The following is a 25,744-nucleotide window of genomic DNA, read 5'->3' as shown; positions in this document are numbered from 1 at the left end:
GAGTTGAATGAAAATCTCCCTCAGGTGCTCTGTGTAAGAGGATTTCCAGAGGGTGGGGCAGCTTCTGGTTGTTCATGGGCCTCAATTAGCATTTCTATGGCCACCAGGTGGGGTTGAATCTCTGAGGGATGGGCCACCGCCTCTCCCCAGGGCTCTGGGAAGGAGTAAGATGACCATAGTCCTGTGTGGCTGCAACTCAGCAAAAGCTCTGAGCACCCTCCAAATCCCCAGTGTCCCTACACAGTTCCAGTGCTGTGTGCCCTCCCTCTGCTGGAGCCCAAGATGAGTGGCTGCTGCTAATTTAGCCTCTGTCCAGGCTCTGCACTGTGGAGCCGCTTGGGACTTTAACCCGAGGGCACCGCTCCCAGCTAAGGCCATTGCTCCTGGCCGAGGGCATAGCACCGAGCCTAGGATGCAGGTCCCAGCCGAGGTCGCAGGTCCCAGCCAATCCCGCAGGTCCTAGCCGAGGCCGCCGCAGGTCTAAGCCGAGAACCCAGGTCCCAGCCCAGGGCGCAGCTCCCAGCCCAGGCCGCTGCGGACCGTGGGCTCCCGGCCCCCTCTCGCGTCCTCGCAAGTCTACCAGGATTGAGTCAGTGTCCCTGGTTATGTGGTCCTCCAAGCTGCTTTTCGGTTGCGTTTTCCTGATGATATGTCTTTATTTTCGTTTTAATTCCAGTTTGGTCCTGGGAAATGGTCTGTGTAGCTCCATTCACTCTGCCGCCATTTTCCTAGTCCCTTTAATAATATTTTTTTCTTTTTATTCCATGCAACAGAATTACTTCATTTCTTTTTCATGTTGACCAAGCTCATAGGAAAAATATAAAATTGTATTTTATTTTTAATTATATGTTTATTACTAGTGAAGGTGAACATATTTTATTTTTCATCTTTACTTAAAATTTTTTTCCCTTTTATTGATTTTAGAGAGAGAGGAGGGAGGAGGGAGGGAAAGAAACATTGATGAGAGAGAACATTGATTGGCTGCCTCCTGCATGCCCCCCACTGGGGATCAGGCCCACAACCTGGGCATGTGCCCTGACTGGGAATCGAACCAGCAACATTTTGGGGCATGGGTCAATGCTCAACCACTGAGCCACACCAGCTGGACTTAATTTAATTTTTTAATTTATAATTATTTTTAAACTGCCCCTTTACATACTTGGCCTCTTTTGATGGGGTAAGAATATTCATAATTTCGAAATTTTATTAGTTTTTAAGATTTTTAAAGATATTAACTCTTTTTCTATAATACATATTCCCACTTTGTTATTTTTGCTAACTTTTTGTGTGATATTTGGCATAAATAAACATTTTAATGGATTTATTTTTTAGTTACTAACATGTCATGTACAGAAGTTTTCAATGATTACATAATTATTTTTCTATACTGTATCAAGTAATTCCATGAGATTTAAAAATATTTACATCTTAAATGTGTCTGAAATTTATTTTGTAATATATGAGTAAATGTTCACCTTTCCTTTGAATTTTTTTTTTGCTTCTTGCTTTAATAATCTTATTTAAGCCCTGGCTGGCTTGGCTCAGTGGTTAGAGCATCGGCCTGCGGTCCGGAGAGACCCGGGTTCGGTTCCCGCTAAGGGCACGTACTTCATTCAGTTGCAGTTTGTCCCCGGCCCTGGTTGGTCGTGCGGTGGCAGCCACTCGATGTGTCCCTTCACGTCTATGTTTCTCTCTCTCTGTCTCTTCCTCTCTCTCCCTCCCACTCTATCTGTACAAAAAATGGAAAAATGTCCTCGGGTGAGGATAAATAATAATAATAATAATAATAATAATCTTATTTAATATTCGATCTTTGGAAATAGAACTTTATCATGGTCTCACATACACACATACTTTAGTCCGTGGTGCCACATAAAATAACCCCCTGAAGCTCAGTGCTATCAAACAGTTCTGCTCATACTTTGCGGCTCCCTCGGGAGGCTGGGCTGGTTGGCTGGTGGCCATGGCATCAGCTGCAGTGGCTGGTGTGGGAAACCCAACCTCAGGAACCTTCTCTCCCTGTCTGGTGCTCTCCTGCTCCCCAGCCTCAGCGCTCACAGAACAGCACCCCAGGGGTCCCCGGCTGAGGCGCTCGCCCACACGGTGTGGGTGGCCCTGTGCCCTGGAGCTGCCACGAGGCAGGAAAGGAGGGGCCTGGAGTCCAGCGCTGCACCCGGACCAGCACTGAGTGACTCCCCTGAACTGTCCTGCTCAGCGGGGTCACAGAACTGTCCTCTCACTAGATTCCACAGGATGACGACGTTGACTACATGTCCTCCTGGGGAAGAGGCAGAAGCCCTTCAAAAAACATGGGTGCAACTGAAGGTTTGTGTGGCAGCCGTCCAAGGGCAATACGTTTGAGCACCATCCAAACATGTACACACCCACAAACAGTTCCCATTCAAAGACATCACACACCATTCTTGTTAGTTACTTTTAAATATTCAGTTAGAATAATAATCATTACACGTGTACAATGTGAGAGACTATGGCCAAGGCACTGGCGACAGAGGGGTCACCGCCCAGAGCAGGACCTCCCTGGAGCTTCCACATTCTACAGAAGGTAGATGCTTCTCCGCAGAGCGGGATGCTGAGTTGCTGCTTAACAATTCTTATATCCAGGTACTTGTATTCCTATAAAAGCAAACACATCTCTGTAAGGCATTAGGTAGATTGTCACTGTTGTGAATTGTGTCTGTCTTCCCATTAAACATTTCTAGGAAAGGACTTGTTATCAGTGTATGACACTCTTAGTTGGAGATCAGTCACTGTATCACTCCAGGTCTCAGGGAGGAGAACAAGCCTGCTCAGAGGGTTCCGTGAGGACCGCTGGTGGTAATGACTGTCTATGAGGGAGAGCGGGGTGAGGGGAGGAAACAGATGGGGGGGACTCCGCCAGCAGTGACGTGAGGACCCGGTTACCCCCACTCGGCCTGAAGGGTACGAGGAGAAAGCCCCGAGGAACCTGGAGCCACGCACAACAGCCTGCTTCTCGGGGATGTGACCGCAGCTGCTGCCGCTGCTGGCACCAGGCAGAGTAGTTATGTGTCAATTTACCTGAATAGAGTGTTTTTCAAAAGTCATGCAGACATATAAATCAGAAACTAATAAAATAAAATAAAATACATTACCATCTATTTACTTTCTTTTAATCAGGTAGATAGATACAAGTTATAATAAATAGACCTCTTCCATCTTTACCAACAAATGTTAAAATATAATTAAAATACTGTAGGGGAACTAGGAGGAGGGTGGAGGGATTGAGAAAAAAAGAAAACATAGAGAAAGAACTCAAAAAATGTATTGTGTTAACATAAAATTGAAATAGCATTAATACTGATGTTGAACATACATGTATTTTAGTTTGTGGTTTCCGGCGACTCCATGAGTTAAGGATGGCTTCTCTCCAGTTCACAGGTTACCTGCTACATTATAGATACATTAAATGACTCACCCAATATTATACTAGTAAGTATACACTGGAGCCAGGATTTTCATCTGGATCTGCCTAATTCTAGATCCTTCACTTTTAACCACTATGCTTTATGATCTCTTTTATTATATTTTATTATTATTATTTTACTGTTTTTTATTGATTTTTGAGAGGAAGAGAGATGGAGAGAGAGAACACTGATGAGAGAGAAGCATCAACGTCGATCGGTTGTCTCCTGCATGCCTGCTGGGGATGGAGCCCGGAGCCTGGGCAGGGGCCCTGACCAGCAAGCAATCTCTTGGTGCATAGGTCGCTGCTCCACCACTGAGCCACACCAGGTGGGCTAAGGTCTCTTTTAAATGCTTCTTGTTTCGTCACATTGATTAAATAATGACTGATTTAATCTTGCATAATTGTAATCATAAATAATTTTATTTAATAGTAAATTATTTTGGTGAGCATGAGAGAAGGCAGACTGTTTGGCTACGCATCGAATGGTAGAATCTCATGTGTGTGCCAGGAATGGGCTTAGTTTGAGAAAGATATGTTTGGACATATTTAGAAATACAATTTTATGTCTATATATATTATAAAGCCTTTAAAAATGAGAGTAAAATTCTTTTTTTTTCTTTTTTTTTTGTATGTATGTGCCCCTAGCAGGAACCGAACCCGGGACTCTCTGGTGCGCAGGCTGGTGCTCCAGCTGCTGAGCGAAACCGCCCAGGGCTAGAGTAGAATTTTTTAATAAAAGCACTGGCCAGTGTGGCTCAGTTGGTTGGAGCATCTTCACGTGCACCAAAAAGTTAGTGCGCTCCATGCTCGGTCAGGACACACACCCAGGTCGCAGGTTCAGTTCCCAGCCAGGCACATGTGGGATCAATGTTTCTCTTTCTCTCACTCTCTCTCTCTTTCTCTCTTCCTCCCTTCTTCTCTCTAAAAATCAATTTAAAAAATTCACATTTTCTGCCAACCTTGATATGCTGTGATTCTCTTTTTTTTTTTTTATTGACTGTGCATTTTTTAAACACCTGTTTGGGCAGGCACTATGCTAGGCAGGAGACCTTGTGGTACCAATCATGGCATTATAGTATCTAGAGTTTAAATTTTATTCAAACTTGCAAAATTATTTAACCTCCTTGATCTCAGTTTGCTTCTGTTAAAAATGAGGTTAGTTTAAGCATTATTCTGGGTTCAACATTTCTATATTCTTCTGAAAATCTATGGGATGTAAAAGAAAGTCTTTTGCATTAATCTTTTATTTCTCTCAGCTAAATTTAGAGGCCCTGATCTTTAGACACATTCCAGACACCTGTCCTGTACCATGTTATTGTTAATTCTTAGACTGTAAGAATTTCAGGGGTTTTTTACCCAGAATATGAGGAAAGGAGAGGCAGTATTATCACACGCCTTTTAAAATATGAGTATATGAACACCTTTCATCCATAAATATGACATTTGAATACACTCCATTTATCTATTATTCTAATGTCTGATTTTTCATTAACTAAACATTTAGTTTTTAAAGGCTGGAGTTATAACCACTTCCTGGGAATTACATTTATTTTCAAAAGGGACTCTGGGGCAGGTAAAATTCCTAAATACAAGCACTGATGTTTCAGTGCATGAATGTTACCATGGGGATCTGGGATCTGCATTTTCCCCATTTTTACAGTTATTAAGATTTTTGTCAACCAAAGCTTATTTGATCACTGTCACTATTTGTTACAACAGCCTGTTCTCTGGTCTGGTTGTACAGTGTGCTGCCATCATATAACTGTACCATGTTTACAGTGTTCGGCAGGGGTGACAGTCAGATAAGCAGAAAAAGCAGTGGATTTAGCTGCTTGTATGTTAAGTTTAATTTGCTGATTGTAGAAGAACCAATGCATGTTTTTCTGATTTTATTTTTCTGGAATTAGGTAATTATGTGCAGATCCTTTCATTCATTGATTCGTACAGCCTCTGTACCTTCAGCGAAAAGTGGAAGGAGTAGAAGCTGATATGATCATCCCATCCTTTAAACAAAGTATTACATACATAGCTAAGATGCATTTTGTCTTTTCTTTTCCTTTTAAATTTAGATGATGAGCTGATTGGCTCTATCTGGATTCAACCTTGATGTAGACTCTTGCTACGAATGAAACTGAAAGTGGTGTGAACCCGGGAAACAATTAAAGTTCATCTTGTGAGCGATAGAAAACATCAGCGAGCCTTCCATTGCTTCTCTCCCGCTGTTAGGAACATGGAGTCTGGGATCGACTTTCTGCCTCTGATTGGTGTGACTAGCTGAAAGTGAAGAATTATTTAGCACACAGAACTTTAATGGTGCAGTTCAAGATTTATTATATAAAACGCTGTCTTAAAATAGTACACATTAAAATGATTTGGCTTTCATACGTGAAATAAGCTCCAGGATTTAAAAGTATTTTGTTTGAAAATACACAGTCTTTCTGTCTCAGTCCGACATGGCTTTTTAACATTTCCTTTAAACAAGTGCAGCATAAAATACTACATAATAAGATTTTTGTTATTCCAGCTATGACATCAGGAAAGCAGAGTGGGGACGCATAGAACATGGTGGGTTTAATCCTTTTCTTTCCTGAGGCACATTATCACACCCGCCTGCTTTCCAAAGGCTTCACTGCTTTTCAGACTACACTGACCCATTGCTCTCTCGGCACCCGATGGGGTCCTGTGGCATTAGTCTCTCACAAGCTCCCCAGAACTAGACGTCATTGCTTTTTAAACATACGCTGTGCTTTTCTGCATTTTATTATAGTAGAAACACTAGGCATTGTTCTAATGTGACCTACAATGATGATTCGTTTAACTATAAGAAACATAAAAGAGAGGAACTACAATTGTCCCTGTTTTACAGACGACAAAACTGAGGCGGGGCAGGTGCAATGACTTTCCCCAAATAAAACAACTAATAGGCAGTGGTCTCGTTTGAGTGCCAGCCACCCGGGCCCAGGCTGTGGGCTCTGACACTCTCCAAGGCTTGCTAAGTACAGTTTTTATTCTCTCTATTATTTTATACTATCAACTTTTATCTATCTTTCACTATATAGAGACATAAAATTAAATTGATTCTTTTTTATTATTTATATCATAGTGTAATTTTAAGTAACATTTAAAAAAATTTATTTTTTAATTAGTTTGCATTCAACATTGTTTTGTATTAGTTTGGTCACTTAGTCTCTGACAAAAGAGGCAAGGACATACCATGAGGTAAAGGCAGTATATTTAATCAATGATGTTGGAAAAATTGGACAGACACATGCAAAAAATGAAACTGGACCATCTTCAAATACTACATACAAGAATTAACTAAAAGTCGATTAAAGATTTAAATCTAAGACTCAAAATCATAAAACTCTGGGAAGAAAACATAGGCAGTAAAATCTCCGACATTTTGCTTAGAAATATTTCTTTCTGACATATTTCCTCGGACAAGGGAAACAACAGAGGAAATAAACAAACGAGACTACATCGAACTACAATGTGTCGCACAGTGAAAGAACCGTCGACACAGCAGAGAGAGGGGCCGCTGCCTGGGAGAAGATGCTCCCCAACAACAGCCTGACGTGTAGCAGCTGCGATGCGCCAAGCAGGTGTGAGCAGGTCCGACCACGTGCTGAGCCAGGGCCACCCCCTCCCTGTGGCAGCTCCTCCGGTCTTTCTGGGGTTTCCTCTCCCACTGGCATCGTGCCCCTTCCGTCTGTTGGGCCTTCAACCTGCCTTCTTCTGAATTATTTCCTTCTTCTGCCAGTGTCTCTGAGATGTACTTTTCTTTCAATGTTTTCTTGAGACCACGGATCCCTGTCATGTCACTGGATGGAAAGTGGCATCTTAGGGTTACTTTCACCAGGAAAACATCAGGGGAGGGTGGGGTCTCTGAGGCTGAGAGCTGGCTGTGACGTGGGGGTCTGAAAACAGAGAATGTGCTGAAATCTACTGTGGCCAAGAGTGAGTGCTTAATGGGTTTAATAAATATTGAATTAGAATAGCAACCTTGTTAAAGAAAGCCGTATTAAATTATATAAAACTAAAATTAAGGTACTAGTTGTGGAGTATATAGGAAGAATAAGAGAATACAGACAGTTCTAATTTAGAAATATACATGAAAAGCTCATGTGTTCCTCTGGATTCTGCAGAAGAAGTATAAAAAGTGGCCTGAAACCCAGACGGCGTAGGATGGTGGACGGGACTGCGCTGCTCCAGTGTCACACAGGCCCACGCAGATCAGTGCCAGCTGTGGACAATGGCCACAATGTGCTGGTCAAGCCTCAGCTGTTGTTCAGACCACCTTAAAAGTCTCCAGTTGAAGTGCAGAGACACATCAGAAGTGGGAAAGGTCGTGAAGCTTTGCACATACAGCTCTCCGAGTCGGGCGGCTCTGGGGCCACAGCACACACAGGGTCGAGGACAAAGAATGAGGCAGAACAAAGCCTGGCCACAGCCTGAGTCCAGAGGACAATGTAGAAACAAACAGGTTTTCACCTGAAAGGACTATAATTGGGGAAATAAAGAGTGAACCAGGGTACTTGTAGGATGATAAATAAGTAGGAAGTCAGCAAGTGGGCATGGCTTCGGGCATCAGCAGGACGTGGACAGGTAACCATGGGGCTAAGATGGGTGGGGTGATCCTTGTGGGTACCCCTAGTCTAACTGTCAGAACCCCAGCATTTCCAATGGAGGCTGGCAGTTACATGACAGGTCTCACTACTGTCACTCTGCTGACGTAGTGAAAGGACAGTGGGGTGAATTAACAGAGGAAGGGCATCTGAACTTCAACTCTAGGCTCTGCCACTGTGGCTGTGTGTCCTTGGGGAGGTCACTTGATTTCTTTTCTCTAAAATGGGAGTGAAAGAGATTATGTCAGAAGAGTTTTAGGAGAACTAGGTAATCAGTGCTTATTATTATGCTTAGAAGAGAGGCTGAAATATGAATGTGTAAGCAAATATACTGTCTTAGTTGGTTCAGGTTGCTATAACAAAATACCACAGATTGGGTGACTCATAAACAAGAGAAGTTTCTCACAATTCCGGAGGTTTAGGATCCAACACAACGGCACCCTCCCCACTGAGTCCTCACGTGCGGTGTCTCCTGAGTGAGGCTTCGTTCTCCTCCTCTGGACGCCAGTCTCATGACCCAGCCTCCCCTCCAGGCCCCATCTGCTCACGCCATCTTCATTGGGTGCTACACTTTACCACATCCCCGGGCGCTAGTATTATCACAAAGAACAGGGTACATGAAGGTTGGCACACACTGAGATTAAATGTCGGGTCTAGACGCAGCGGGTCAGAGCAGGAAGTCACAATTCCTTGAACAAATGTAAGAGCAAAGGAGTGAGGAAGGTGTTAGAGAGTAAAGGAGAGGAGGTCTGGCAAGATGGAGAGAGGCAGGGTCCTACACGATTATTATAACCAATGAAATTGTTAGTGTGGCCACTTTTAGGACTAGGGGTGCTCTGTAAGACTTTCGGGTTATTGGAGTTATTTAATGTCATTGGCTGTTACCCCAAACCCTTATCAAAGCCTGGCAGGTACACAAAGGTCTTTCAGGGGTGTGTGTTGTGTGAATATAAAGTCAAGGAAAAAGGGTGAGTTCACTGTAGGTTGATGAGATAAAATGAGAGCAGTGTACACTGAAAAAATAAAAAGAGAGAAAACTGATCCAACCCAGGCAGAAGCTCAGAGATAGCAGATAGTCTGAGATTCTAAAATTCCAGGAAGTGGGTATGATGTTTAAAAAATTAATTCATATTTGTAATCTTATTCTACTTATAAAAGCTGCATACTTCTAGCTTCACCCTACAACTTCCAAAGCATATGTTCCGGGAGTTGAACCTAAGCCTCTGCACCCTTGGCAAGCATGATGACTGTTTTCCACACATGGTCACATTTGAGGTTACAGTGTTAGGGTGATTCAGTGTGCAGTCCTGTTATCCTCACTTCTTGAGATGTCTGGAGAGAGGAAAAAAATGTTGTGATCCTCCAAGAAAACCTAAGATATTTATTAACTCTGTTTTTGAAACTTGAATTGAGATTTAATATTAAAACATTATTGGGGGCATAGAGCATGAACTGATGAAGCAGGGTCCTGTTCTGAGGACATACCCCAATTCTGGGAGACTGTAACCTGGGTGGTTGAACAGGCTGGGAGTGTGAGGGACATCTGTAATACTTTCAACAATAAAGAAAAATTGTAAAAAAAAAAAGTACAAATTGTCAGTTACAAATAGTTACAGAGGTGTAAAGAACAGCATAAGGATTATACTCAATAATATTATAATAACTATGTATGAGACAAGTGGTACTTGAAATATACTTTGTGATTTATACCATTATCTAACCACTATGTTGTACATCTGAAACAAATACAGAATATTGAATGTAAATTATAATCGAAAAACAAAAATATTGAAACAAATTAAATAAAATGTGGCTCATCCAAACTGAAAAATATATAGGTGTTTCAAGTGTATAATTCTATGATACATTATCTGCATATTCTGCCCACTACCCAAAACTAGATCTCTTTCTATCACCATATACTCGACCCCCTCTACCCTTCCCTGCCCCCTAATCTGTTTTCCTCCTGGTAATCACCATACTGTTGTCTGTCCATGAGATTTGATCTTGTTTGTTTATTTATTGCTTTCTATTTTATATCCCACATATGAGTGAAATCATATGGTTCTTGACTTTTTCTGTCTGACTTATATTGCTTAGAATGATATTACAAGATCCATCGATGCTGCCAATGGCAGAATGTCATCCTTATGCCTGAGTAGTATTCCATAGTGTATATGTGCCACATCTTCTTATCCAGTCATCTCCGGAAGGGCACTGGTTGTTTCCATGTGGCACCATGAATAATGTGCAATAAATATAGAGCAGCGCATATCTTTGGGAATAAATGTTCTGAAAATTTGGGGGTAGATACTGAGAGGAAGAATTGCTGCATTGTCTGGTAACTCTATTCTTAATTTTTTGTGGAACCTCCACACTGTTTCCTGTAGTGACTGTACCAGTTTACATTCCCATTAGCAGTGAATGAGGGGTCCTTTTCCTCCGTTCTATCCAGCACTTGATATTTCTTATCTTATTGATAATAACCATTCTAACAGGTGTGAGATGATAGGTCATGGAAGTTTTGATTTGCATTTTCTTACTAGCTAGTGAAGTTGACCACTTTTTCCTATATCTGTTGGCCATTTATGTGTCTTCTTAGGAGAAGTATCTGTTCACGTCCTCTGCCCAATATTTAATTGGACTGTCTGTTTGTTTGTCTGGTATTGAGTTGTATGAGTTCTTTATATTTTGGATATTAACCCCTTGTCAAAGCTTTTCTTTGCAAATATCTTCATCCATTTGGTTGGTTGTTTAAATTATTCACATACCTATTCTTTCAAAACAAAAATTTTCTTACTCCTTAGGGTAAATTCCCAGAAATTTATTATTATTTTATTTTTATTCATTACTATTATGGAGATCTCACAATTTCCATAGATATGTCAAAAATTATGTCATTGTAATGGAATGATCATTTAAGAACACTGATGGAAAGTACTAGTTACATCAATTCCTCAGAATGAAATTGATAAGTACAGTTCTAAGCAAGCTTGTTAGCAGAATAAAAATATTATGCTGATGTACTTGTATTCAACAACCAGAATTAGTTCCCATTTCATAATATTTACCTTAGAGATCTGAGTCACAATATTTTTCTTGAGTGAGATTTTATTGTTAAACACACCGTAGTGAGAAGTGTTGACATTTTATTGAAAACCACTCTATATTGCTAATCTGCTATGAATATTGCTATGGTAGTGGGTAAATCTGTCAAAATGTTTTGGACTCTGTTCTGTCTTGATGAAAAAGAATAATGTCTTAGAGTACAGGCTCTTATTTAATCACCATCCCTATGTGACAATTAAAAAATGGGTCATCTTTTATTTTTTGCCTTCCCTTACTTACACCTTGTATCTCAAATGGAAAGAATGTTAACTTTTTGCTCAGAGAAGTCTTTTTTGTCCAAAGTTGTTGACATTAGCTATTGTGTGCTATCTGGTTCTTCCTCTTCCTCTTCCTCTTCCTCTTCCTCTTCCTCTCCTCCTCCACCTCCTCCTATTCCTTCTTCTTTCTTCTTCTTCTCCTTTCTTCTTCTTCTTCTTCTTCTTCTTCTTCTTCTTCTTCTTCTTCTTCTTTAAATATTTTCATTAACTTTAGAGAAAGAGGGAGAGAGAGAGAAACATCAATGTGAGAGAGAAACACTGAGTGGTTGCCTCCCATATGCACCCCAACCTGGGATCAAACCTGCAACCTGGGCGTGAGCCTGGACCAGGGATAGCTTTGGGTGCTCAGGATGATGCTCAGTCAACTGAGCCACAGCAGCCAGGGCACCAGTCTTCCTTCCTTACGACAGTTCTCACAGTTGGGAGTTGTTTGTTTTACTTAGTCAGTTAGTAGCTACATTCATGTAAATGGGTACAATTTTATTTGTTTGTTGACTATTCTATGTCTATATACATTTAACTTGCCCTGTTAACTCATAGATGAGATTGAGTTAACCATTTAAAAATCTTAGTTTTCATTTCTTTATGAAAACTTGGATGTTGAATAAAAGAAAGTAAGATCTCAGACAGCTTATATCCATTAGCTAATTTTTAAGGTTCCTAATTCTACATATGCTTTAAGAATTTGAAACTTGAAGTGAATTATTAATTTGGGAAGCACAGGTAAATTATATCAGGTTTTCAAATAGTTTTAAATATTTAATATAGTTAATAAATGTTTTCTTTCATCTAAGCATTTCACTGTGTACAACAGGAACAATTCATGTCCTTAGATTTTACAGTTGAGGAAGGAATAAAAATCTACAAACACAAATAGCTTCAAGTCTGTTAAGTGTAACATCTAATTTCTTAAAAGACACAAAACATATTGTAAGAGTTCAAAGGTGGTCCTACTGACACCCCTGGAGTCCTGGCATCTGCAGTGTGAGAACAGAGACCATGGAATAGTGGAGAAGCAGCAAGGCGGCATTCCAAGTGGAGAAAGCAGCGTTCTCCACGCGGTGGAAGCTGGTTGAGGTGCTCACTAGCAGGCCAGTTGGAATGGCTGGACATGAAAGAATCGAACAGGTAAGGATCTAATGGGTGAGGCAGTTCCTTTCCTTTGGGGGTTTGGGAGCCCTGAGGATAATGTCAGCAGCTTGAGGAGAAGGAAGAAGGCGGGCTTTCATTTCACACCGATCCCACACGCTCCGCGTCTACTAATGCGCCACCGCATCGGGCAGGCCTCCGCCACGTCCCGCTGGACCGAGGCCCTGCCTTTCTGCGGCGCGTTAGCCTGCAGACGGGAGGGGTGGGGATATGAGTCGCACTGGTTAACACAGTCAGTGTCGCCAACTTCATACTTTGTTTATTAAATACACAATTATTGTGCTTTAGGTAAGTGCCAGGAAGGAGCGAATTGTAGATATTAAAAATCAGATTACAAACAAAAACTGCCACCAGAAAACAACAATTCAAGAAGTTCACGGAAACCAAAAGGAAACAGTTCTGTGAACATGATGATGCTGTCAGTCAGTGTTGTCCCTCCATGCTGAGCCCATGAGCACAGTAACCAGTGGGAGTCCAGACAAATTATGGCATTAACACATTTAAATTCTCATTTGTGATTTAGTCTCTAAAAACCTCCCTACAACATGAGATTACATACTAGTAAAAAAGCAAGAGTTGGAATCAACCTGCATCTCCTTCGACAGACAGAAGAACAAATACGTACAGTGTTCCGTGATATATTGTAATCTTGTCATTTGTAACAACATGCATGAACCAGCAGGGTAATATTTTTTATGAAATAAGTCAGATAAAGAAAGACAAATACCATATGATCTCATATGTGGACTCCATAAAACAAAATAAATGAATAAACAAAACAGAAACAGACGCACAGATAGAAAACCAGCTGATGGTGCCAAAGGGAAGGTCTAGACAAGGAGAATTTTGTAAAAATTACATTTAAAAAAATATGTGGGATTTCATTTTATAAAAACATGGGGGAAATAAGCGTTGATTAAGTCTTGGCAATTACTTAAAATAAATGCATAAACACATAATTCTGTAAAAAGTTAAGTTAAAATATATCACAACTATTTTTAATAACAGCAGTGAGATTTAGTTTATTTTTAGAGCAGCCTTTTTAGGAAAAACTGACATTTGCTTACCCTATTTCACTGCCATAACTGAGGGGACTTCGCACGATTTCCACTTATTTTAGCATTTCTATATGCACCTATTCCCCCAATGTCACTGAGTATCCACTATCCATGCAAGGCAGTGCCTTTCATCCTAAACTAAGTGAAACAAATGTATACACAGTATATGTTTGAGACTACCATGACTTTAATGTGGGATATTGAGCAAACTTTCAGTTTTCTTAAGTTACTTATTTGAATAATTAAAGAAAAATATTCCAAAACTATTATGTTTATGAGTATGTTACGCACAAAGTCACACGGGATAGCGCCTTTGTCCTTCTCCCCTTCACAAGGGCCATCCCAGTGTCTCCGCAGGACCTGAGCAGGGCTGTGGTCGTCATCACAAGAAGCGCCAGAAAATGCTCTGAGCACTGTTCACATTTAGATTCAAATGTTCTTTGAAATAGGTTCTATTAGATCAGGAGTTTACAGATGAAGACAGTGAGGCACAAGCACTTAGTTGGCTTGGCAACCACCAGCTGAAGCTGCAACCTTTCTGAAGCAGAGGCCACCGGCTCAAAGCGCCAGCTCTCAGGAACATGCGTGTCCTTGCTCACAGCACGGCTCAGGGTCCGAGGCACGGGCACAGTGCCACTGTGCGGCCAGGTGGCAGCTAAGCCTGCCTGTCACACACACTCAGACAGGCCCTCAGGGAGCTCCACCAAGAGTCCTGCACTGCGTTCTGATCACAACCAAGGTCAGCTCCCAAGGGCTCCTGTTCTCATCCTCTGTCTCTGTCCATGAGCTCACTAGGCAAAGTGAAGGAAACTCCACAAATATCCTAGCTCGTGTTTTTCATTTTTTAAAAAAAATATGTTTCCTTTATTGATTTTAGAGAGAGAGGAATGGAGAAGGAGAGATGGAAACATCGATGAGAGAGAACATCAATGGGCCGCCTCCTGCATGCCGCCCCCTGGGAATTGAGCCCACAACCTGGGCATGTGCCCTGACAGAATCCAACAGGCAGGCTCTTGGTGCAGTTGGGCCGATGCTCGACCACTGAGCCACACCAGCCGGGGGTGTTTTTTATTTTTTAAAAATAAACATAGAGCCTTAAATTTTTTTGTTGCTTATGTTAAAATGGTCCTAGTACAACTGTTGACCTAGGTCTCATTGTGTGGTTTTATTGATTGTTTGTTTTATTTTTGAACTGAAGGTTACTTTCCTTGGAGAGAGACAAGTAAGAGTCATTAGAATTAAAGTCAACTAAACTGTGGTCTATGAAACATGGAATCTTCTGTGTGGTTTCCCCTAACAAAATACTACTCAAAAGTTTGTCCATAACCTCCTCAAAGATTAATAATTTTTTCCATTGATTGTTTGTTGTGGTTTCTTTTATTCAAGTAATGAAAATAGAACAAAGCCGCCCGTGTTCAAACAGCAGTCATTCTGCAGTCTTTACAGATATTGTCTGAATCTAATTGGATTTTAATGAAACGATATTTCCTTTGTGATAAGTACATAAAAATTAGGTTTCTAATTAACATCACAAGGTATAAGCTATAGATACCAAGTATCAAGAGAAGTAATAATTCTTTAATGTTTTCTTCTTTGAAAGAAAAGTAGAAGACAAGTAGAAGTAGTAGCAACTTGGTAGGCAAAATGCATAAATTAACTAGAAACTGATTCGCGCCTTGGTCTCCTCCCAGAGGCTGTGCAAGTTTGACAACATCTATTTCTCTTTACATTTAAAACATCGTTAAGTAGTTTTGTCTAAAAGATTTTCTAAAGATTTGGTTTTTAAATCTTTGTAATTCAATGTTGACAGTGTTTGTATGGGACTGCAAGTAAACTGAATTTAGTTTACATTGTAATCATCATTTCCAGCACAGCATTGTTCAGTATGTGTACTGAACTCTACCACTAACCAAGCAAAACTAATTTGTAAACAGAAAACTATCTGTAAAATGCACCTCATTTTTTATATAAAACAATATCTCTTTGACTCAGATGGGAAATACTTGATTCTCAGAGGAAAATGTAAGGAGGAAATAATATTCTAGAAGATACAGGAGTACATAGGAAAAAAGGATTTCTCATCATATAGTTCAGTTTCAAAGTGATATAAGAGACACCTGGAAAGAAACACAATGAGCAAAGTACAGGAAATCAAGCTCGATCTATCTGGTAGAGCTCTCTGGTTAAGACAGATGGTCCTGCTTCATTTAGTTACCCCTTCTATTGTCATTACCTACTGCTGACACGTCTTAATGATCTACCAACCTGGTCACCTCCTAATTAACAAAATGGTCACACTGCTCTGTTTAATAATTATGGATTTTTTCTTTTTAATATTTACCTCTGCCGATTGTATTTAAGTATACTTTATGGACATTTTTAAAAATACTCACTGATTTAGTTAATCATTAGTGCCCACTGAAACATAAAAGTGGTTTTCATAGCAAGGAACCCACAGAAATGGAAATGCCCTCCTAACAGTAAACTAAAGAGTGTGCACCTACTCTACAGCCCCAGACAGACGGCATTCTGAGTTCCTCTCCTTCGTTTAACAGTTCTTCCCACTCTGTGTCTAAAACATCTCAAAAAAAAAAAAATAATAAATAAATAAGTTAATATGTGGAATTAAAATTTATCATGAGCCTCCATAAGACTAGAAGTCCAAATTTTCCTTAGAGGAGAGTTCCAAATTTCTGAACCCACTGAAACGTCTTTATCTTCGTTCACAGTCCGTACAGCTGAAACTGACACAATTACTCTACTTGAACAGTTTTTCAGATTTCAAAGAAGATGTGTTAGAGTCTCAATTCACCTTCAAACAATGCAAATCAGTGAAGTTCAGAGTTCCGTCATTTGGTATTTCAAATAAGAATGTATGTGCGAATACACAGACTTTTCTTTTGCTTTTTTCTTTAAACTTACTAAATATATTTGACATTTATAAACATGCCTATGTACTACAAGATGTTTTGTGTGCTTTTTAGTTATATATTTTTTATTATTATGTAATCTATGCAAATAACATACAGAAATCTTAAGGTTGCAACTTGGTAAGTTTCATATATTTCTGTGCTTGTAGAATCACCTCCCAGACTGAGATGCAGAGCATCCTCTGCAGCACTGAAGGCCCCTCACTGCCTCCTCCCAGTCAGTAAGGCCGCGGGTAACAAGTTTGATCCAGTATGATCATAGGCTACACTTGGCTTATGTGGAACTTCCTAAAAATAAAATAATACACTCCTTTGTGTCCATCTTCTCTCACTCAGCATATGTCTCAATAATTTATCATTTTTGTTGCTGCATAAAATTCTCTTCTATAAATATACCTTCATTAAGTTACCCATCCTATGTTGATAGGCATTAGATTGTCCAAGTTTTCCTATTATGAATAGAACTGCTTTGAGCATTCTTGTACAAGTCTACTAGAAGCACTCACCTCGATGGACATTGAATTGTTGATTACAGAGTTATTGAAAATCTTCAAGGGCCAGAAAAAAATAAAAAATAAAAGAAGAAGAAAAGGAGGCAGAGCAGAAATAAAACAAGAGAAGAAGAAGGGGAGGAGGAGGTGGTGGAGGGAATGGAACATAAAGGGGCAACGAAAAGTTAGCTAAAAATCATTGGCCCTCTGATTTATGGACTAAGCCCAAGGCACATCCTTGGAGATGAAGCCAAAATACAAGATGCCTCATTTCAATTAACCCTCAAGAAGTGTCTTACAGCGGTGACTACAAGTCTGTATTATTACTAAAAGGAAATACTCTCTGGAAAAGAAAAATAAACCTACAATTTAAAAATTACAATAACAATACCAAACCTACAAGGAAATTAGTGACCAGAAGTAAGGACCAGGGGAAAACAAAAATGATAAAAATAGCTTCCTGGATATTGCAATCATTAGATACAGAAGGTAAAATATATTAACTGTTTCAAATGTGGAGCCATATGATTACACTACAACATTTTATTTTAAAATATGACATTTCAAAAGAAATTTATGGATAGTATATGAGAACTGATTGGAATGCAAAATGGCACAGCTGCTCTGAACACAGGGTGACAGTGTCTTAGAGCTCAATGCACACTTACCCTGGGGTCCTGCCACGCTGCTACTCAGACTTTACCCCTGGGCAATGGATACTTATGTTCACACAAAATCTCATGCACAGATGTGCTTAGCAGCTTCATATAAAAACACTAAATACTGGAGACAACAAAATAGCTATCAACTGGTACACTGATAAGAAATGGGGGTATATCCATTTAATGGAATACTAAGAAATATAAAAAAGATGATATTTGACAAGTCAACAACATGGATTAAACTGAAAAGCATTATACTAAATGAAAGAAATTTCTCCCAAAACTAAGTCCATAAAATAATTGTACATAAAAACCTAGAAAAGACAAAGTAATAGAGACACAGAGCAGATCAGCATTGCCAGGGGCCTGCGTTTGGGAGAATGTACTCACTACAAAGGATCATCAAGAAACTTTCGGGGGGATTATGTAAATATTCTATACTTTAATTGTAATTACATGACTATACATTTGTCAAAACTCATAAAACCAAACACCTAAAAGGAATAAATGTTATTGTTTAAAAAGTATGCCTCGGTAAAACAGATAAAAAAAACCTTCAGGCAAAACTTCCTACAAGTCATGATTTCAAAGTTAACCTAGGATGCCACTTTTATTAATATTTTTAAATGTCATAATATAGATTTGAACATTAATAGATTAAAACAGGAAAGGTATAATCTGTATATTAAGTATAACCAAATAATTTGATAAAAATCAACATTCATTCATCATATCAAACCTTATCAAACAGGAAATATGAAATAAGTGTATTATAAATATAAATAAATAAAATCATATGCAAATATGATGACAAATGTTGAAATCCTTGAAGCACTCTTTTTAAAGTTCTCTTTAAAAAAATAAGAAACAGGCAAACACTTCTATTTAATATTGAAATGTAGGTCTTGAACAGTGAGTGAGAAATGAAAAGAAACAATATATAAGGATTAGAAGGGATGAAAAAAGGTCTTTATTTAGATATCATATAGTTTTCTAGAAAGATAAGCCCAAATAATATACAGATTATTATAATTAATAAAAGAAATCTGTGATCGGCACGAGTAGCCAGGCATTTATGAAAAGGTTAGAATAAGACAACTGCCTAAAGATGCTGAGTCAGTATGGTCAATGCTTTCACAAATTAAATCATATAGCTACAAACTGCACTTTAATAATCCCTTCAGAGTCAAAAAATATAGAAGTCTAATTTTTATATGACTGCTTTCTCCAATAAAATTGTCATCGATTATGAATAGTCATTACTTTCTTGACAACATTTTAGCAAGCTGGAGAAGTAGCATTTCTTGTGTATCATGTTTTCAAAGGGAAAGAGTTATATATAAAAAAAAAAAGCATCCCCAAACTCTGAAACATTATAAGTAAACATAGTTCCCAAAGTGTTCATAAAACAAGACTATGGATACACAAAATTAGGACCATGTAGTGATACACCCAACCTGTCTTGCTAACACTAACAATGACTATCAAAACATACCTTTGCTTAATCAGAGAGCAAGGCCTGGTGTCAAGAAATAGACTTTCAAATTAAAATATGTCTCTTTGGAAAACAAACAACTATGCAAGAAACATACTGGAAGAACAAACATAAAGATGCATAAGACAATGTCATTATCCATAACACAGCAGGAAGAAAGCAGACGTTTAACAGGTTGTTTTTGCTAACAGAATAAAACCATGTGAGGGTAGGGTTCTAATAATCCTTTGGTACACGTAGTGAACAAGGGACACATTTATTATGTTGGGAAATCCTTTAGCTTCATAAGAAGATTGCTTTGAATTTGAACAACTGCCTTTCGAGGATTTTGGAATCAGTTTCATTGCTTGTTTAGAATCATCACTCATACTTTACCATTTTGACAGAGGCTCTGAAACTCCTGCATTTGGCATCCATGATTCGCCAGCCAAATTCAACATGTTCTATTTGTTCTCTTAGTATTCCCTGCATTAGCTATTATTCCTCAATTGTTTGGACAATTTTTGTGCTTCGTGCTTTGCCCAGAGGTGAAATGTCCTGCTGTAATTCCACTCAGATTTTATGCTCTAGGATTCTAGTTTTAATATTCTTTTTTATGCAAAAATATATTTATTGTCTAATATCCATCATGCACTATTCCAGACATGGGGCAGGCAGCAACAGTCAAAAGAGATAACATTCCCATTTTCAGAAGCACACCCTCTAGGAGAAGTAACAATAAACACACAACAAATTAACTATATAATAGTCAGCTGAGAAAAGCAAGGAGAAAAATAAAGCATGGGAAGGGGTCAAAGGATCAGATGGAGTGGAGGAAGGGCTGCTAGTTGCAGGGGTGTCAAGAACGTCCTACTGAGAAGATGCCATTTGCGCAGGGACATGCTGCAGGAACTGTAGGGTGCACAGGAGGACTTGGGCAGGAGAGCATCCTAGGCCCAGGATGAGTGCGCACAGAAGAGCGTGGCCACAGCTCCAGTGGGGTGAGGGAGGTGCAGGACAGCAGGACATCGGTCTCAGCTGTGGGAGCTCACACCTGTAGGATGGGTCTTTCATGCCTTTGTAGGGACTTCCGGCCTCAGGTAAGGAAGGGGGCCTTTGGAAAGTCGTTACCACACATCTTGAAAACTAGTTACCAATTTTACCACAATTTGCTTACTTAGTTTATCTCATTCCCCCTGAACATTTTAAGGAGCTCAAAGACCAGAGCTGATACTTTTATTTTCCCACTGTATCTCCTGTATGGTGCACCAAAGCTATATGATCTGGAACGATTCGGTGTGATAACACCAAATGTATTACAAATGACAAATAAAGTGCTGCTAACGTGTTTGCTATCTTAAAAATTCAAACCAAATTAATAATAAGATATATATATATATATGTATATATATATATATATATTTTGTGTGTGTGTGTGTTTTTATGAATTTTTATTTATTTTTTTGTTACAGATATTTTACCTTTTTACCCCATTGGCACCCCCAACCCCACCCCCCCTCCACCCTGTCCCGGCTTAGTTGTCCATGTCCATTGGTCATGCATACATGCATATAAGTTCTGTGGTTTATCTCTTCCCACCCCCCCACCCCCCATCCCCTCTTCTGAGGGATGTCAGTCTGTGCCCTACTTCCATGTGTCTGGGTCTACTGTATTCCTCAGACTGTTATGTTCATTATATTCTGTATATAAATGAGATCATGTGGTATTTGTCTTTTTCTGCTTGGCTTCTTTCACTTAGGATAATACTTTCCAGGTCCCTCCATGTCGTCTCAAAGGATAAGACATCTTTCTTTCTTAGTGCTGCATAGTACTCCATTGTGTATATGTACCACAGCTTTTTGATCCATTCGTCTACTGGTGGACACTTGGGCTGTTTCCAGATCTTAGCTATTGTAAATAGTGCTGCTATGAACATGGGGGTGCATATATTCTTCCTGGTTGGTGTTTCAGGCTTCTTAGGGTATATTCCCAGCAGTGGGATCACTGGGTCAAATGGAAGTTCAATTTTTAATTTTTTGAGGTAGCACCATATTGTTTTCCATAGCGGCTGCACCAGTCTGCATTCCCACCAGCAGTGTATTAGAGTCCCCTTTTCTCCACACCCTCGCCAACACTTGTTGTTTGATGATTTGTTGATGGCGGCCATTCTGACAGGTGTGAGGTGATACCTCATTGTTGTTTTAATTTGCATCTCTCTGATGATTAGTGATGTTGAGCATTTTTTCATATGTCTCTTGGCCATTTGTATGTCCTGTTTGGAGAGGTGTCTATTCAGCTCCTCTGCCTATTTTTTAATTGGGTTCTTGGTCTTCCTTTTGTGGAGTTGTATGAGCACTCTATATATATTGGAAATTAACCCCTTATCTGATACATCATTGGCAATGATGTTCTCCCATATAGTGGGTTGCCTTTCCATTTTGATGATTGTTTCTTTTGCTGTGCAGAAGCTTTTTAGTTTGATGTAGTCCCATGTGTTCATTTTCTCCTTTATTTCTGTTGCCTTATGTGATGTATCAGTGAAAATTCTGCTCCGTATGATGTCCAAAATTTTGTTGCCTACATTTTCTTCTAGAATTTTTATGGATTCACAGGTCACATTTAAGTCTTTTATCCATTTTGAGTTTATTTTGGTGTATGGTGTAAGTTGATGGTCTAGTTTCATTTTTTTTGCATGTAGCTCTCCAATTTTCCCAACACCATTTATTAAAGAGGCTGTCTTTACTCCACTGTATGCTCTTGCCACCTTTGTCAAATATTAATTGAGCATATTGCCTTGGGTCCATTTCTGGGATTTCAGTTCTGTTCCACTGGTCTATATGCCTGTTCTTGTGCCAGTACCAGGCTGTTTTGGTTACAGTCGCTTTGTAGTATAACCTGATATCTGGTATTGTGATCCCACCTACTCTGTTCTTCTTTTTCAAGATTGTTGTGGCTATTTGGGGTCTTTTTTGGTTCCACATGAACTTTTGAAGTATTTGTTCTAGTTCTATGAAATATGTCGTTGGTATTTTGATGGGGATTGCATTGAATCTATAGATTGCTTTGGGTAGTATGGACATTTTAATGATGTTAATTCTTCCAATCCATGAACAGGGTATGTGCTTCCACTTTTTTATATCTTCCTCTATTTCTTTTTTCAATGACCTGTAGTTTTCTGCAAATAGGTCCTTTACTTCTTTGGTTAAGTTTATTCCTAGGTATCGTAATTTTTTTGGCGCGATGGTAAATGGGATTGTTTTTTCAGTTTCTCTTTCTGTGAGTTCATCATTGATGTACAAGAATGCCGTCGATTTTCTGATGTTAATTTTGTATCCTGCTACTTTGCCAAATTCATTTATTAAGTCTAATAGATTTTTGATGGAGTCTTTAGGGTTTTCTTTGTACAATATCATGTCATCTGCAAATAATGACAGTTTCACTTCCTCCTTTCCAATTTGGATCCCTTTTATTTTTTCTTGATGTCTGATTGCTGTGGCTAAGACTTCCAGTACAATGTTAAATAAGAGTGGCGAAAGTGGACATCCCTGTCTTGTTCCTGTTCTTAATGGAAATGTTTTTAGTTTCTGTCCATTGAGTATGATGTTGGCTATAGGTCTTCCATATATGGCCTTTATTATGTCGAGATATGATCCCTCTATTCCTACATTGCTGAGCGTTTTTATCAGAAATGGATGCTGGATTTTGTCGAATGCTTTTACAGCATCTATTGATATGATCATGTGGTTTTTATTCTTCATTTTGTTTATGTGGTGTATCACGTTTATTGATTTGCGAATATTGTACCAACCTTGCATCCCTGGAATGAATCCCACTTGGTCATGGCGAATAATTTTTTTGATGTATTTCTGGATCCGATTTGCTACAATTTTGTTCAGGATTTTGGCATCTATGTTCATCAGGGATATTGGCCTGTAGTTTTCTTTCTTCGTAGTGTCTTTTTCTGGTTTTGGAATTAGAATTATGCTGGCCTCATAGAACGTGTTTGGAAGTCTTCCTTCTTCTTGAATTTTTTGAAATAGTTTGAGGAGAATGGGTGTTAGTTCTTTTTTTGAATGTTCGGTAAAACTCCCCCATGAAACCATCTGGGCCTGGGCTTTTGTTTGCTGGGAGAGTCTTGATTACCTCTTCAATTTCCTTAGTTGTTATTGGTCTGTTCAAGTTTTCTATCACTTCCGGGGATAGTTTTGGGAGACTGTGTGTTTCTAGAAATTTGTCCATTTCGCTTAGATTGTCGAATTTGTTGCCATATAGTTGTTCATAGTAGTTGTTAACGATCTTTTGTATTTCCGTGGTGTTGGTTGTTACTTCTCCTCTTTCATTTCTGATTTTGTGTATTTGGGTTCTCTCTCTTTGTTTCTTGGTGAGTCTAGCTAAGGGTCCATCAATCTTGTTTATCTTTTCGAAAAACCAGCTCTTTGTTTCATTGACCCTTTGAATTGTTTTTTTTGGTCTCTATGTCATTTATTTCTGCTCTGATCTTTACTATTTCCTTCCTTCTACTTGCTCTGGGGTTTTCTTTTTGTTTGCTTTGTAATTCTTTAAGTTGTGAGGTTAGACAGTCAATTCGAAATTTTTCTTGTTTTTTGAGGTAGGCCTGTAGTGGTATGAACTTCCCTCTCAGAACTGCTTTCGCTGCATCCCATAGATTTTGTGTTGTTGTGTGTTCATTTTCATTGGTTTCCAGGAAGTTTTTAATTTCTTCCTATATCTTCTCGGTGACCCATTCATTGTTTAATAACATGCTATTTAGCCTCCATGTGTTGAAATGTCTTTGCATGTTCTTGTTGCAATTGATTTCTAGTTTCATGCCATTGTGATCTGAGAAGATGCTTGATATGATTTCAATCTTCTTGAACTTGTAGAGATTTAGTTTGTGTCCTATCATGTGGTCTATCTTTGAGAATGTCCCATGTGCACTTGAAAAGAATGTGTATTCTGTAGTTTTGGGGTGTAATTCTCTGTAGATATCTATTAAATCCATTTGGTCTAGTGCTTCATTTAGAGTCTCTGTTTTCTTGCTAATTTTTTGCCTAGAGGATCTATCCAGTGCTGTCAACGGGGTGTTGAAGTCCCCTGCTATGATTGTATTGTTGTCGATTTCTCCTTGGAAGTCCTCCAGAAGATTTTTAATATATTTTGGTGCTCCTCTATTGGGTGCATATATGTTTCTCAAGGTTATATCTTCCTGTTGGATAGATCCTTTCAATATTATGTAGTGGCCATCTTTGTCTCTAGTTATGGTCTTCATTTTGAAATCTATTTTATCAGATATGAGAATTGCTACCCCAGCCTTTTTTTGCTTTCCATTTGCTTGGAAAATTTTTTTCCATCCCTTCACTTTCAACCTATGTGAGTCTTTTGTTGAGAGGTGGGTCTCTTGTAAACAACATATAGATGAGTCATGCTTTCTTATCCAATCAGCTACTCTGTGTCTCTTTATGGGAGCATTCAATCCATTAACGTTTAAGGTGATTATTGATATGTACTTATTTATTGCCATTTTTGTTTAGTGTGGTTCTATTTTTCTTCCCATTTCTACTGCTAATTACAGCAGTCCTTTTAACATTTCTTACAGTGCTGGTTTGGTGCTCATGTATTCCCTTAGCCTTTTTGTGTCTGGGAAGCTCTTTATTTGATTTTCTATTTTGAATGATAGCCTTGCTGGGTAGAGTAGTCTTGGATTCAGATTCTTGTTTTTCATGACTTTGATTACTTCATGCCATTCTCTTCTGGCCTGTAGTGTTTCTTGTGAGAAGTCAGCTGAGAGCCTTATGGGGTTCCCTTTGTAGGTAACCTGTTGCTTATCTCTTGCTGCTTTTAGGATTCTCTCTTTGTCTTTAATTTGTGGCATTTTAATTACTATGTGTCTTGGTGTGGGCCTGTTTGGGTTCTTCTTACTTGGGACTCTCTGTGCTTCTTGAACTTGAATGCCTTCTTCCTTCACCAAATTAGGGAAGTTTTCTGTCACTATTTTTTTGAATATATTCTCTATCCCTTGCTCATTTTCTTCTTCTTTGGGGACTCCTATGATGTGAATATTATTACGTTTCCAGTTGTCCCATAGTTCTCTTAAGCTGTCTTCCTGTTTTTTAATAGTTTTTTCCTTTTGTTTTTCTGATTGGTTGATTTTTTCTACCCTATCTTCTAATTCACTGATCCGGTCCTCAGCTTCCCCTACTCTGCTTTTTAAACCTTCCAATGTGTTTTTCATTTCTGATATGTCATTTTTTATCTCTTCTTGTTGGTTTTTAATTTCCAGTTGGCTTATTTTCAGTGTCTCTATGTCCTTACTCATGCTGTTCAGCTTCCTCAAGATCATGGCTCTGAATTCTAGCTCTGTTAACATGCCTAATTGCTCCACATTGATCTCATCTTCGGTGGAGGTGTCTTGCTCTTTCATTTGGCTTCTGTTTCTGTGTTTCACCATTTGGGCTATCACTGTGGGCTTTGGAGCCTGTCAAGCTCTCCCTGTGGGTGTTGGTGTTCTGCTGTTTGTGGCTCCC

The sequence above is a fragment of the Molossus molossus genome, unplaced genomic scaffold (assembly GCF_014108415.1).
Source record: "Molossus molossus isolate mMolMol1 unplaced genomic scaffold, mMolMol1.p scaffold_m16_p_15, whole genome shotgun sequence".
In the NCBI taxonomy this organism is placed as follows: domain Eukaryota; kingdom Metazoa; phylum Chordata; class Mammalia; order Chiroptera; family Molossidae; genus Molossus; species Molossus molossus.
The sequence above is the reverse complement of the archived record's forward strand: the minus strand, read 5'-3'. Positions refer to the sequence as shown.